We start from the raw sequence: 16,109 nt of genomic DNA on the forward strand, positions 1-16,109 counted from the left end.
TATGAATTGATTTATCTATAATAAGGTGACTTCATGTCAGAATATTGCAAAACTAAACAGTGAAATATAAAAACTGAAAGCCACAGTAAATGTTAAAGCACAAAATAAATAGTAAATGAAATGGAAATATATTTAATATCATAATAAAATGGGAAATCTGGAAAATTGGGAAATCAGATATACTGGATTTATAGTTTCTGATTTTTGCATTTCATATAATTATATATTGTAAATAACATCTGCAAAAATCAGAAACTACCCAAATTCCATATATGTAACATATATACATATTATTGGAAGTAAAGTATATACTTTCATACTTTTTTAAGTAAAAAATGACATGTAAACATGTACATATCACTGTAAGTAAAAAGTCACAGTAGAAAGAAAATTGTAGAACACAATAACTTAAATGTCTAGGCTGTTTTAACCTGGAAAGGAGAGTTACAAGCTTTAAACTTGGCCAACTCTTTAATATATTCAAAAGTCCTAGAAATGAAGTAGGACAGGCAATAGTTCAATTATGCTCTAAATATACTTTGTGTGCTAAAAAGCTTAGCAACCTCAAGATTTACATATTGTGTATTCAATGTTTTAGCTATAAACAAAGTTATTGAATGATAAGCACCCACATTTTTAGTCCTTGGGGGAAAAAAAGACTCCCATTTCAATTTCCATACACGGAAAAAATGTCTCTTAAAATTGTCTCATGAAAAATAGTTTTATTGAACAACTCAGATTTATTATTTCACTTAAATGTTGTATAGATTGCATTAATACATAAAGATCATTTAAAACTTACCACAAAGCCCACCAGTATAGAGTAAATTATCACAAAAGAACAGCTTTCAAGAACTTAAGGTCTATGGCAAGATGAGATTTTAAAAATTGCCTCCTGTAATCTGACAAACATCCTTTGAAAGTAATTTTTAAAGAATAAATATTAACAAATTTTTAAATCTTCAGATATCCATGTTGTGCTAACCAATTTCTCAGTGCACTGATGCTGATTTGGTTCAGGAAAAGTATCCTTATAAATATAAGAAGCTTCACTTAAAAATCTGTAAACTTTCGGTTGGTTGTGGTGGCTCATGTGTGTTAACCCAGCACTTTGGGAGGCCAAGGTGGGTGGATCATCTAAGGTCAGGAGTTTGAGACCAACCTGGCCAACATTGTGAAATCCTGTCTCCATTAAAAGTACAAAAAAAAAAAAAATAGCTGGGCATGGTGATGGGTACCTGTAACTCCAGCTACTCAGGAGGCTGAGGCAGGAGAATCGCTTGAACCTGGGAGGCAGCGGAGGTTGCAGTGAGTTGAGGTCATGCCATTGCATTCCAGCCTGGGTGACAATAGTGAAACTCTGTCTAAAACAAACAAAACAACTATAAACTTTTAAGTCTATAATTTTAATAGGAGAACAAAACTGTTGCCTCATAGTTTTTAAATTGAACCTTTGCCTTGACTGTAAGTTAGGAACAAGAACAGCTATAAAATTATATCCTTAATTTTGCCATGACAATCATTCAAATTGGTTCAAAAGTCTTGCTTTGTATTAAACTGTGAACACAAGTCAACAAGATCTTAATAAGAAAATGGATATGTTAACTTGCTTCAATTGGCTGGTGGTTTCAACAAACTGAAAACCCATCAAATTGCAATTATTATAAGGTTTCATTATGTTTAACCATAAAACACTAAATCTATCAATAGTCACGCTTTGTGTAAAACATAGAGGGTTGCGTATCTATCATTAAAACAAACAAGTTTCATTGAACACCAATTTACTAAACATGTCTTCCAGGATACCTTTTGTGAAGTATTTTGGGTTATTTCTATTGCTTAGCTACGTATTTTAATGTACTTATTGCATGGTTTTGTTGCTTCCTATGAAAGTATTTTTGAGTTGTTTTGATGATTTCATTGGACTAGTAGTTAATGTCTGGATTCAACAATAAATCCCTTTATGAATTTGCTGCTACCATTTTTACAGATTGTTACCTCACCTCTTAAAGTGGCTCATTTTCCTTTTCTCCTTTCATTCTCATTAGCAATACCTCTATCAACAAGACAGTGAAGTATACTGAAATCCTAACGTAAACAAATTGCCAAGTGTTACTGAAAGATAAAGTTATATTAACAAATAATTTTTTGTGCTAAAGTTAATATGATTTCAAAGAGTGGCATGATGTTTGAGAAACACAACCAAAATATAGCAGGATGTAACATGTATTGCTAAAGTCAGAATTTTATTTATGGGGAAATGTTGCCAAATAATCTTTTTTCTAATGGGTCAACTTATTTTTATCACGTACCAAAATAGTTGCAATTTCTATTTCAGATAGGAATTTTCATGGAAGACACAGAATGAGGCCTTTGGTAACACAAGCAGAAGAGGAATATATTAGAATCATATTATTGAGAGACATAAACTCAAAAGAATACTAGAGTACAAGAAGTATCAAATGGTTAAAAACCAAGAGATTCAACATATTCATTGAAGACGGCCGATTAGGAACAGCTCTGGAGTGCAGTTCCCAGTGAGAATGCAGAAGGTGAGTGATCACCAAATTTCCAAATGAATTTTTACTAAACAACAGACCAGGAGATTTCTGGGCAGAAAAGTGTCATGAATCTCCCAGCATGTCTGTTTCAGCTGGCGCAGTGGGTCTCTACACAAAAACTCACACAAATCAGGGAGCCATTTCAACTGGCACCTTGGAACACCTGATAGACAAAGTCACCCATTCAACTGAAAAAAAAGGGGGCTGAAACAGGGAGCCAGGTGATCTGGCTCAGTGGGTCCCACCCCCACAAGGACCAGCAATCTGAAATTACTCTGGATTTAGAGTTTCAAAGCAAGCACAGCTGGACCTGAAATTGTCCAGCTCTGTCAGGGGAAGGGCATCCACCATTACCGAGGCAGCCCACCACTACTGAGGCAGTCTTCCAGTACTGAGGCAGTCCATCATTACTGAGGCAATCCACCATTATGGAGGCAGTCGGCCACTACTGAGGCAGACCACCAGTACTGAGGCAGTTCTAACTATACCTCTACAAGGGAGTTCACACAGCAGCTGGGCAGAGCCCATGGCAGCTCAGCAATACCTCTGCTTCCACACTGTTACTAGGCTACCTCTTTGCTTGGCAGGGCATCTCTGAAAAAAGGCAGCAGCACATCAGGAAATTATAAATAAAGCCCCACCTTCCCAGGACAGAGCACCTGGCAAAGAAATGTGGTTATGAGTTCCACTGCAGCAGACTCAAATATACCAGCTCAGCAGCTCTGAACAGAAGAATGGAGCTCAGAGATCAGCACTGGAGCTCCTATAAGGGACAGACTGTCTCCTTAAGCAGCACCATAATCCCCATATATCCAAAGAGACACTTCATAAATGAGAGCTCAGGCTGACATCTGCTGGGTATCCTTCTGGGACAAAGATAACAGAAGAAGAAACTGGCAGAAACCCTTACTGTTCTTCAGACTCCACAGGTGATCCTGAGGCAAGCAGCATCTGGGTGGACCTCCAGCAGTCCTACAGAAGGAGTCCTAACTGTTAGAAGGAAAACCAAGAAATAGAAATAAATAACCATCATCAACAAAAAACGACATCCACTCAGAGACCCCATCAGAAAGTCACCAACTACAAAGACCACAGGTAGATAAATCCACAAAGATGGGAAGGAACCAGTGAAAAAAGGATGAAAACATAAAAAACCAGAACCCATCTCCTCCTCCAAGGGATCACAACTCCTCACCAGCAAGGGAACCAGGCTGGATGGAGAATGAGTCTGATGAATTGACAGAAACAGGCTTCAGAAAGTGGGTAATAATAAACTTCGCTGAGCTAAAGGAACACATTCTAAGCCAAAGCAAAGAAACTAAGAACCCTGAAAAAAGGTTTGATGAAATGCAAACAAGAATAAACAGCTTAGAGAAGTACAGTGAAATAAAATGAGAAGGCAAGATTAGAGAAAAAAGAGTAAAAAGAAATGAACAAAGCCTCCAAGAAATACGGGATTATGTGAAAAGACCTAATCTACATTTGATAGGTGTAACTGAATGTGATGGAGAGACTCAGCAAGAAAAGAAAACTTCAAGCCAATATCCATGATGAACATAGATGCAAAAATCTTCAATAAAATACTGGCAAACTGATTGCAACAGCACATCAAAAAGATTAACCATCACGATCAAGTAGACTTCATCCCAGGGATACAAGGTTGGTTCAACATACCCAAGTCTGTAAACATAATTCACCACATAAAGAGAAGCAAAGAAAAAAAAAACATGATTATCTCAATAGATGCAGAGAAGGCCTTTGACAAAATTCAACAATGCTTTCTGCTAAAAACTCTTAATAAACTACGTATTGACTGAAGTTATCTCAAAAAGAAAAGCTATTTACAACAAACCCACAGCCAGTATCATACTGAATGGGCAAAAACTGGAAGCTTTCCCTTTGAAATCTGGCACTAGACAAGGATGCCCTCTCTCACCACTCCTATTCAGTACAGCATTGGAGGTTCTAGACAGAGGAATCAGTCAAGAAAAAGAAACAAAGTATATCCAATTAGGAAAGGAGGAAGTCAAATTGTCTCTATTTGCAGAGGACATGATTCTATATTCTGAAAACCCCATCATCTCAGCCCCGAATCTCTTCCAACTGACACGCAAATTCAGAAAAGTCTCAGGATACAAAATCAATGTGCAGAAATCACAAGCATTCCTATACACCAATAACAGACTTAAAGAGAGCCAAATGAAGAACAAACTGCCATTCACAATTGCTACAAAGAGAATAAAATACCTAATAATACAACTAACAAAGAATGTAAAGGACCTCTTCAAGGAAAACTACAAACCACTGCTCAAGGAAATCAGAGAGGACACAAACAGATGGAGAAACATTCCATGCTTATGGTTAGGAAGAATCAGTATTGTGAAAATGGCCATACTGCCCAAATTAATTTATAGATTCAATGCTATCCCCACCAAGCTACCTGTGATCCTCTTCATATAACTGGAAAAATCCACCTTAAACTTTATATGGAATCAAAAGAGAGCCCACATAGCCAAGTCAATTCTAAGCAAAAAGAACAAAGCTGGAGGCATCACACTACCAGACTTCAAACTACACTACAAGGCTACAGTAATCAAAACAGCATGGTACTGTGACCAAAACAGAGACATAGACCAATGGAGTAGAACAGTGGCCTCGGAGGCAACACAACACATCTACAACCATCTGATCTTTGACAAATCTGACAAAAACAAGCAATGGGGAAAGGAGTCCCTTTTTAATAAATGGTGTTGGGAAAACTGGCTAGCCATGTGCAGAAAGCAGAAACTGGACCCCTTCCTGACACCTTGCACTAAAATTAACTCCAGATGGATTAAAGACTTAAACATAAGACCTAACACCATGAAAACCCTAGAAGAAAATCTAGGCAAAACCATTCAGGACATATGCATAGGCAAGGCCTTCATGACTGAAACACCAAAAGCATTGGCAACAAAAGCCAAAATAGACAAATGGGACCTAATCAAACTCCACAGCTTCTATTACAACTCTTCAAAAATTCAATTATAAAATGGACAAAAGGTTTGAATAAAGATTTCTGCAAAGTAAGTATATTGAAATATGTGCAACATCTGTATTAATATCCTATTACTGCTGTGGCAAATTGTAACTAATTTAGTGACTTAACACAAATTAATTAGCTTATAGGTCTAAAGCTAAGAAGTCCCAAATCGTTCTCAAGGCTATGCTCCTTCTGGAGTAAAGCTCCAGGAAAAACATCTATTTTATTGATTTTCAGCTTCTAGAGGCTGCCTGCATTCATTGCCTTATGTCTCTTTCTTCTGTCTTCAAAGGGCGTCTCATAATATTAATCTTAGTGCAAAAGTCATTGCTGTTTTCTCACTAAAAGTAATGGCAAAAATTATATAAAGCTCTCACAGTTTATATATACCATGAAAAGTAATGGCAAATATAGCAATTACTTTTGCACCAAGCTAATATCTTCATATCTCTCTATCTCCCTCTCTTTTGACCTTCATCTGGTTCCCTCTTTCACTTTCATGGAACCCGTGTGATTACATTGGTTCATTCATGTAATCTAGCATTGCCTCCTTATTGTAAGGTCAACTGATTTTCTACAACCTTAATTCTCCCTTGCCATGTAAAATAACCGATTCATAACTTCCAGGGATTGGGATGTGGGCATCGTTGAGGGCTCATTATTCTATCATATCATCATTAGTTTTTAGGAACATGTGAATTAAAACCACAAAGAGATAACACATTATACCGTATTGGATGCCATTATCAAAGAGATAGACAATAACAAGTAATGACAGTGATTTGGAGAAATTAGAACCTGCACGTTCTTCTGATGGAAATGTAAGATGGTACAACTACTTTAAACAGCAATTTTGACAGCTTCTTACATGTCTAAACATAAATTTACTATGGGACCTCAAAAACTACACTCCTGGTTGGGGTGGTGGCTCATGCCTGCAATCCCAGCATTTTGGGAGGTTGAGGTGGTAGATCACAAGGTCAGGAGTTCAAGACCATCCTGGCCAACATGGTGAAACTCTGTCTCTACTAAAAATACAAAAATTATGTGGGCCATGGTGGTGCATTGCCTACTTGGTAGGCTGAGGCAGGAGAATTGCTTGAACCTGAGAGGCAGAGGTTGCAGTGGGCTGAGATTGTGCCGCTGCACTCCAGCCTGGGTGACAGAGTGAGACCCCATCTCAAAACAAGCAAACAAAAAAACAAAAAACCACTACACTCCTAGGTGTTTATTCAACAGAGTTGAAATATGTGTTCAACCCAAAAAGCTGTACACAATTCATCACAGAATAATAATTCCTGATATATAAAAGGCAAAAATATCTCAAATGCCTGTTTGTCACCAAATGGATAGGTAAACTATGACATATTTATATATTCTAATATTATTCAGCCATGAAAGGAATGAAGTACTGATACATACCATAACATGGATCAATTTTTAAAACTTGTTACATGCAAGAGTCAGACACAAAAGGCCAAGTGTGATATTATTTCATTGTATGAAACATCTAGAAAAGACAAATTGATAAATCAAGTAGATTTGTGGTTTTCAGAGGCTGGAGAAAAAAGGGTTAGAGGGTGACTTACTGAGGGACACACAGTTGTTGGAGCAGAATGATGAAAATATTCTGAAATTTGAAAATAATAATGATTGCACAACTTTGTGACTATATTAAAAACCACTGAATTGCATACTTTCAAATGATATATTTTATTGTATGTGAATTTTATCTTAATTTGAAAAAAATTTAAAAGCTTATGACACTCATAGCAAGCACTGTGCTTAGGTGTTACATACTTTCCATACACCCTAGCTACTTGTTTAACTCTCATAACTACCCTTTGATGTGATTGTTACTATTATTACTATTACAGGCATGAAATCATGAGCAAAGTGAAAGTAAGTGACTTTTCCAAGGACAAACAGCAAACAGGCATCAGAAGAAAGAGGTGAGCCCCAGCATCTGGCTCCATGGCTCACTCCCTGTCAATGCAGAGAGTTTGTCTTACCAAATTAACTTTAGGTTTTTTGTTGCCAAAAGTTTTATGAGATTCTGTGACAGCATAGGGGCAGTAATATCACATGGACTCTGAAAAAGAAAAGTAAGATTGTGTTATGGCTGTATGCCTGTGTGGGTTACCAGCTGTATGACTTTGAAAGCTCAAGTCACATCTGTAAGTAGCAGTTATTTTTAATTATTTTTAACTAAGAAATAACATTCACTACCTCAGAAAGCTGTTGTAAGTATTAAATGAGGTATACATAAAGAACTTGTTACAGTGTTTGAGACTCATTCATGTATTCATTCATTATTTCAGCAAATATTTATTGTGTGCCAACTCTTTGTGTCACACATTCTTTTAATTGCTAACGTTATATCATTAAGCAAACACATAAGAATCCTTGCTGCTATAATAATTATATTCTGGTTGGAGGCATACAGAATGTAATAAACATATAAACTATATTGTATGCTACTACATGTCAGGAGATTAGAAGTTCTGTAGAAAAATAAAATAGGACCAGGTGCAGTGGTTCATGACTGTAATCCCAGCATTTGGGAGGCTGAGATGAGCAGATCACAAGGTCAGGAGATTGAGACCATCCTGGCTGACATGATGAAAACCCATCTCTACTGAAAATACAAAAAAGTAGCTGGGCATGGTGGCATGCACCTGTAGTCCCAGCTACTTGGGAGGCTGAGGCAGGAGAATCACTTAAACTCAGAAGGCAGAGGTTACAGATCATGCCATTGCACTCCAGCCTGGGTGACAGAGTGAGACTCCGTCTCAAAAAACAACAAAAATCAAAATAAATAAATAAAAATAAAATAAAGCAGTCAATGAAGATGCACTATAATGAGTATATAGAAAGGCTGTGATTCAAATGAGAAGACATTGGAACAAAGGCTTGAAAGAGATAAAGGGTACATACATCTGGGTAGAGGAACAGCCAGTACATAGGTTTTGGGAAGTGTATCCAGCCTATTTGAAAATACACAGCTGGCATAGCTGGAACTGGTGAGTAAGAAAGAGATGAAGAGTAAATAAGAGATTCAGTCTGGAAGGTCACAGGGAGGTCAGGACTTACAGATGAGTGTAGTTTGTAGGCTAGGCTTTATTGATCAAATAAATAATTTTGGATTTGATTTTGAGTTAAATAAAGAGCGATTGGAGTTTTTGTTGTTGTTGTTTTAGAGGAGTGATATTGGGTACCTTTCATTTTGGAAAGACTACCGTGACTACTTTGTTGGGAATAGACCATAGAGAGAAGACGATAAGAATAGATGAGAAGCCAGATAGGAAACTACTGCTCATCCAGGTGAGAGTTAATGAGCCTCAGCCTAGGAGGAGACTGGGGGAGGTGGTGACACCTTGTCTTATGTTAGACTATTTTCACAATACAGCCAACAGAACTGGCTGATACTTCGAATGTTTAGTATGAGAATTATGAAAGGATTCAAGAAGGCCTCTTGTGTTTTTAGCCTGAGATGGGGAAGGATAGTGTTGGAATTAAGTGAAATTGATGAACTAAGAATACAGCCAGTTAGGAAGAGAGATCAGGAGTTCATTTTTGAAAATCTTTCATTTTTCATTTCATTTCAAGTTTTCCTTTATGGTTCATTTTTGAAAATACTTTCATAAGAATAGAGTAGTCATTTGATTTGATGCTAGAAAGCTAAGTTTATAAAAGCTTCTGCAGATGCTTTGTTGTTTTCCTCCTACAAATATTAAAGTTTAATCCCACATTCAAGAAGTTATGTTGAAGATGGATGAATAAAATTATGTATTACTCTTCAACCTGACATGTATTACTAGACCTTTTTCTTAGCACAAGTCATGTTGTAATGTAGCTATAGGCAAGATTACTGCAGATTAAATTATATAACTTGAAAGTTACCTCAAAAATACTAATTTAATTAAAATAGAACTGTGTTTGTGAAAGAGAAAGATAAGAAAATTAATTATTTTCATTTATCTTAGTTTCTCATAACATATGACAAAGTTAGAGAAATGCTCCAGTCAGAGGTCACTCTTTCCTTGCCCAGAAAAATGCTACTATTAATTTAGTTATCACAGAATGTATAAATTAATGCAAAAAGTCATTGCCAGAAACACCTGTACACTGTAATTGCTTCTGTATTATTTAGAAACTATATAGTAAAAAATGAGGGAAATGAGAAACTGCAAACCCTAACACTATTGTGTGTAATAGAAGACTAGGAGACAGAATATTATTTGACATGAGAGGCATTTATTTGTTTATTCAACAAATAATGATGAGTACCTATTATGTGTCAGGTAACATCACAGATAAATGAAATTAAGGGATACAAAACAGTTCTACTGACAACATAACACAGAGATACAATAATTTTATCTCATGTTTTTGTTCTATCAGTAGCAGCTATAAATCATTTGGTGAGTCAGATTTCTCCAATAATTAAACAACTTAATAGAACAAGTTTAGAAAGCAAATTCACCATCTTAATGTCTTTAACCTTTCTTACAGAGAGTTGAAAAATAATTCAATGTTTCTTTGGCAATTAGCCTTTTTGTCTATCAAGATCAAAACCCAATGCAATCCCAATGGAATTAGCACAATCACAAACATTTCAGGGAACTGAATGATTTCTGGCATGTTATAACTGGTTTATACTTTTAATGCCTTGAACTAGGAGATTCTGCTTAAAAACCAATTGCAATATATTATCTTATTTCATTAAGATAATCAAAGTTCCATTTACTGAATTTCAACTTGACATAGACAGTTAGAGGGATATCTGGCATGTATAAACTCTGGGCTTCAATACTGTACTCTGTTGTACTTTTTTCTCTGACTGTTTTTGATCAAACAATGACTGTTGATTAAAGATGCAAATCAAAAAACTCAACATCTGAAAAGTGATTTCATTCTATCTTAAGTTCTTCTTCCTAGAAAAATTTTATATTTATTTTTCATTTAAAAATTTATTGAGCATTTTTTTATATGTTTGTTGGCTGCATAAATGTCTTCTTTTGAAAAGTGTCAGTTCGTATATTTTGCCCATTTTTTGATGTGGTTGTGTATTTTTTCTTGTAAATATGCTTTAGTTCTTTGTAGATTCTGGATAGTAGCCCTTCGTCAAATGGGTGGATTTCAATTTTTTTTCCCATTCTATTGGTTGTTGGTTCACTCTAATGATTATTTCTTTTGCTTTGCAGAAACTCTTACGTTTTATTAGATCCCATTTGTGTATTTTGGCTTTGGTTGCCATTGCTTTCAGTATTTTTTTTTATTGCATTTTAGGTTTTGGGGTACATGTGAATAACATGCAAGATTGTTGCATAGGTGCATATGTGGCAGTGAGATTTGCTGCCTTCCTCCCCATCACCTATATCTGGCATTGCTCCCCATGCTATCTCTCCCCAACTCCCTGCCCACCACTGTCCCTCCCCTATTTCCCCCCAACAGACCCCAGTGTGTAGTGCTCCCCTCCCTGTGTCCATGTGTTCTCATTGTTCAGGTTCATTCATGTCCTTACAAAGGATGCGAACTCATCATTTTTGATGGCTGCATAATATTCCATGGTGCATATGTGCCACATTTTCCCTGTACAGTCTATCATCGATGGGCATTTGGGTTGGTTCCAGGTCTTTGCTATTGTAAACTGTGCTGCAATGAATATTCGTGTGCATGTGTCCTTATAGTAGAATGATTTATAATCCTTTGGATATATACCGAGTAATGGGATTGCTGGGTCAAATGGAATTTCTATTTCTAGGTCCTAGAGGAATTGCCACACTGTCTTCCACAATGGTTGAACTAATTTACACTCCCATCAACAGTGTAAAAGTGTTCCTATTTCTCCACATCCTCTCCAGCATCTGTTGTCTCCAGATTTTTTAATGATCGCCATTCTAACTGGCGTGAGATGGTATCTCAATGTAGTTTTGATTTGCATTTCTCTAATGACCAGTGATGATGAGCATTTTTTCATAAGCTTGTTGGCCTCATGTATGTCTTCTTTTGCAAAGTGTCTGTTCATATCCTTCGCCCACTTTTGAATGGGCTTCTTTGTTTTTTTCTTGTAAATCTGCTTTAGTTCGTGGTAAATTCTGGATATCAGCCCTTTGTCAGATGGGTAAACTGCAACAATTTTTTCCCATTCCATTGGTTGCCGATTAACTCTAAATACTGTTTCTTTTGCCATGCAGAAGTTGTGGAGTTTGATCAGGTCCCATTTCTCTATTTTGGCTTTTGTTGCCAATGATTTTGGTGTCTTGGTCATGAAGTTCTTGCCTACACCTATGTCCTGAATGGTTTTGCCTAGATTTTCTTCTAGGGTTTTTATGGTGTTAGGTCTTATGTTTAAGTCTTTAATCCATCTGGAGTTAATTTTAGTGCAGGGTGTCAGGAAGGGGTCCAGTTTCTACTTTCTGCATATGGCTAGCCAGTTTCCCCAACACCACTTATTAAACAGGGAATCCTTTCCCCATTGCTTGTTTTTGTCAGGTTTGTCAAAGATTGGATGGTTGTAGACATGTTGTGTTGCCTCTGAGGCCTCTGTTCTGTTCCATTGGTCTATATCTCTGTTTTGGTACCAGTACCATGCTGTTTTGATTACTTTAGCCTTGTAGTAGAGTTTGATGTCCAGTAGTGTGATGCCTCCCGCTTTGTTCTTTTTGCTTAGAATTGACTTGGCTATGTGGACTCTCTTTTGGTTCCATATGAAGTTTGAGTTGGTTTTTTCCAGTTCTGTGAAGAAGGTTTTCAGTAGCTTGATGGGGATAGTGTTGAATCTGTAAATTACTTTGGGCAGTATGGCCATTTTCACGATATTGATTCTTCCTAACCATGAACATGGAATGTTTCTCCATCTGTTTGTGTCCTCTCTTACTACATTGAGCAGTGGTTTGTAGTTCTCCTTGAAGAGGTCCTTTATATTCCTTGTTAGTTGTATTCGTAGGTATTTTATTCTCTTTGTAGCAATTGTGAATGGCAGTTCGTTCTTGATTTGACTCTCTTTAAGTCTGTTATTGAGGTATAGGAATGCTTGTGATTTTTGCACATTGATTTTGTATCCTGAGACTTTGCTGAAGTTGCTTATCAGTTTCAGGAGATTTTGGGCTGAGATGATGGGGTCTTCCAGATATACAATCATGTCATCTGCAAATAGAGAAAATTTCACTTACTCCTTTCCTATTCGAATACCCTTTATTTCTTTTCTTGCCTGATTGCTCTGGCTAGAACTTCCAGTACTATATTGAATAGGAGTGGTGAGAGAGGGCATCCTTGTCTAGTGCCAGATTTCAAAGGGAATGCTTCCAGTTTTTGCCCATTCAGTATGATATTGGCTGTTGGGTTGTCGTGAATAGCTTTTATTATTTTGAGATACGTTCCATTAATACCTAGTTTATTGAGGGTTTTTAGCATAAAGGGCTGTTGAATTTTGTCGAAGGCCTTCTCTGCATCAATTGAGATAATCATGTGGTTTTTGTCTTTTGTTCTGTTTATGTGGTGAATTACATTTATACACTTGAGTATATTGAACCAGCCTTGCATCTCTGGGATGAATCATACTTGATCATGGTGGATAAGCTTTTTGATGTGCTATTGCAATCGGCTTGCTGGTATTTTATTGAAGATTTTTGCATCTATGTTCATCATGGATATTGGCCTGTAGTTTTCTTTTCTTGTTGAGTCTCTGCCAGGTTTTGGTATCAGAATGATGTTGGTCTCATAAAATGATTTGGGAAGGATTCCCTCTTTTTGGATTATTTGGAATAGTTTCAGAAGGAATGGTACCAGCTCCTCTTTGTATGTCTGGTAGAATTCAGCTGTGAACCCATCTGGACCTGGGCCTTATTTTGGGTCATAGGCTCTTAATTGCTGCCTCAACTTCTGTCCATGGTATTGGTCTATTCAGGGTTTCAACGTCTTCCTGGTTTAGGCTTGGGAGGAGGCAAATGTCCAGTAATTTATCCATTACTTTCAGGTTTTTTTTTTTTTTTTTTTTTGTAGCTGGGACTATACTTCCAGGTTTCCTAGTTTATGTGCATAGAGTTGTTTGTAATAATCTCTGTTGATGGCTTGAATTTCTGTGGAATCTGTGGGGATATCCCCTTTATCGTTTTTTATTGCATTTATTTGGTTATTCTCTCTTTTCTTTTTTATTAATCTGGCTAGTGGTCTGTCTATTTTGTTGATCTTTTCAAAAAACCAGCTCCTGGATTTATTGATTTTTTTAAGGGTTTTTTGTGTCTCTATCTCCTTCAATTCTGCTCTGATCTTAGTTATTTCTCATCTTCTGCTGGCTTTTGAGTATTTTTGATCTTGCTTCTCTAGCTCTTTCAATTTTGATGATAGGGTGTCAATTTTATATCTCTCCTTGCTACTCATGTGGGCATTTATTGCTATATATTTTCCTCTAGAGACAGTTTTAAGTGTGTCCCAGAGATTCTGCTATGTGGTGTCTTCGTTCTCATTGGTTTCGAAGAACATCATTATTTCTGCCTTCATTTTGTTGTTTATCTGGTCAACATTCAAGAGAAAGTTGTTCAGTTTCCATGAAGCTGTGCGGTTCTGGGTTGGTTTCTGAATTCTGAGTTCTAACTTGATTGCACTGTGGTCTGAGAGACTGTTTCTTATGATTTACGTTCTTTTGCTTTTGCTGAGGAGTGATTTACTTCCAATTATGTGATCAATTTTTGAGTAGGTGTGATGTGGTGCTGAGAAGAATGTATATTCTGTGGATTTGGGGTGGAGAGTTCTGTAAATGTCTATTAGGTTTGCTTGGTCTAGGTCTGAGTTCAAGTCCTGGATATCCTTGTTGATTTTCTGTCTTGTTGATCTGTCTAATATTGACAATGGTGTGTTGAAGTCTCCCACTATTGTTGTGTGGGAGTCTAAGTCTCTTTGTAAGTTATTAAGAACTTGCCTTATGTATCTGGGTTCTCCTATATAATATATATATTAGGTGCATATATATTTAGGATCATTAGCTCTTCTTGTTGCATTGATCCTTTTACCATTATGTAATGTCCTTCTTTGTCTCTTTTGATCTTTGTTGCTTTAAAGTCTATTTTATCAGACATGAGAATTGCCACTCCTGCTTTTTTTTGCTCTCCATTTGCTTGGTAATCTTCCTCCATCCCTTTATTTTGAGCCTTTGTGTATCCTTGCATGTGAGATGGGTTTCCTGGATACAGCACACCAATGAGTTTTGTCTTTTTATGCAATTTGCCAGTCTGTGTCTTTTGATTGGGGCATTTAGTCCATTTATGTTTAGGGCTAATATTGTTATGTGTGAATTTGATCCTGCCATTTTGATGCTAGCTGGCTGTTTTGCCTGTTAGTTGATGCAGATTCTTCATTGTGTTGATGCTTTTTACCATTTGGTATGTTTTTGGAGTGGCTGGTACTGGTTGTTCTTTTCTATGTGTAGTGCCTCTTTCAGGAGCTCTTGTAAAGCTGGTCTGGTGTTGATGAAATCTCTGAGTACTTGCTTGTTCACAAAGAATTTTATTTTTCCTTCACTTATGAAGCTTAATTTGGCAGGATATGAAATTCTGGGTTGAAAGTTCTTTTCTTTAAGGATGTTGAATATTGGCCCCTACTCTCTTCTGGCTTGTAGGGTTTCTACTGAGAGATCTGCTGTGAGTCTGATGGGCTTCCCTTTGTGGGTAACCTGAACTTCATGTCTGGCTGCCCTTAGCATTTTTTCCTTCATTTCAACTCCAGCGAATCTGACGATTATGTGCCTTGGGGTTGCTCTTCTTGAGGAATATCATTGTGGTGTTCTCTGTATTTCCTGGACTTGAATATTGGCCTGCCTTGCTAGGTTAGGGAAGTTTTCCTGGATAATATCCTGAAGAGTATTTTCCAGCTTGGATTCATTCTCTTCGTCACATTCCCGTATACTTATCAAACGTAGATTAGGTCTTTTCACATAGTCCCATGTTTCTTGTTGACTTTGTTCATTCCTTTTTACCCTGTTTTCTCTAATCTTGCCTTCTTGTTTTATTTCACTGAATTGATCTTCAACCTCTGATATCCTTTCTTCTGCTTGGTCAATTCGGCTGTTGAAACTTGTGCATGCTTCATGAAGTTCTAATGTTGTCTCTTTTAGCTCCATCAATTCACTTATATTCCTCTCTAAGTTGTCCATTCTCATTAGCATTTCATCAAATCTTTTTTCAATGTTCTTAATTTATTTGCATTGGGTTAGAATATGTTCTTTTAGCTCACAGAAGTTTCTTATTACCCACCTTCTGAAGGCTGATTCTGTCATTTCATCACACTCATTCTCCATCCAGTCTTTTTCCCTTGCTGGTGAGGAGTTGTGATCCCTTGTAGGAGGAGAGGTGTTCTGGTTTCGGGTGTTTTCATCCTTTTTGTGCTGGTTTCTTCTCATCTTTGTGGATTTATGCACCTGTCAACTTTGTAGTTGCTGACTTTCTGATTGGGTCTCTGAGTGGACATCCTGTTTGTTGATGATGATGAAGTTATTTCTGTTTCTTAGTTTTCCTTCGAACACTCTG

This window comes from Aotus nancymaae, unplaced genomic scaffold (assembly GCF_030222135.1).
Source record: "Aotus nancymaae isolate 86718 unplaced genomic scaffold, 86718_ANA_hifiasm-v0.15.2.pri h1tg000115l, whole genome shotgun sequence".
Lineage (NCBI taxonomy): Eukaryota > Metazoa > Chordata > Mammalia > Primates > Aotidae > Aotus > Aotus nancymaae.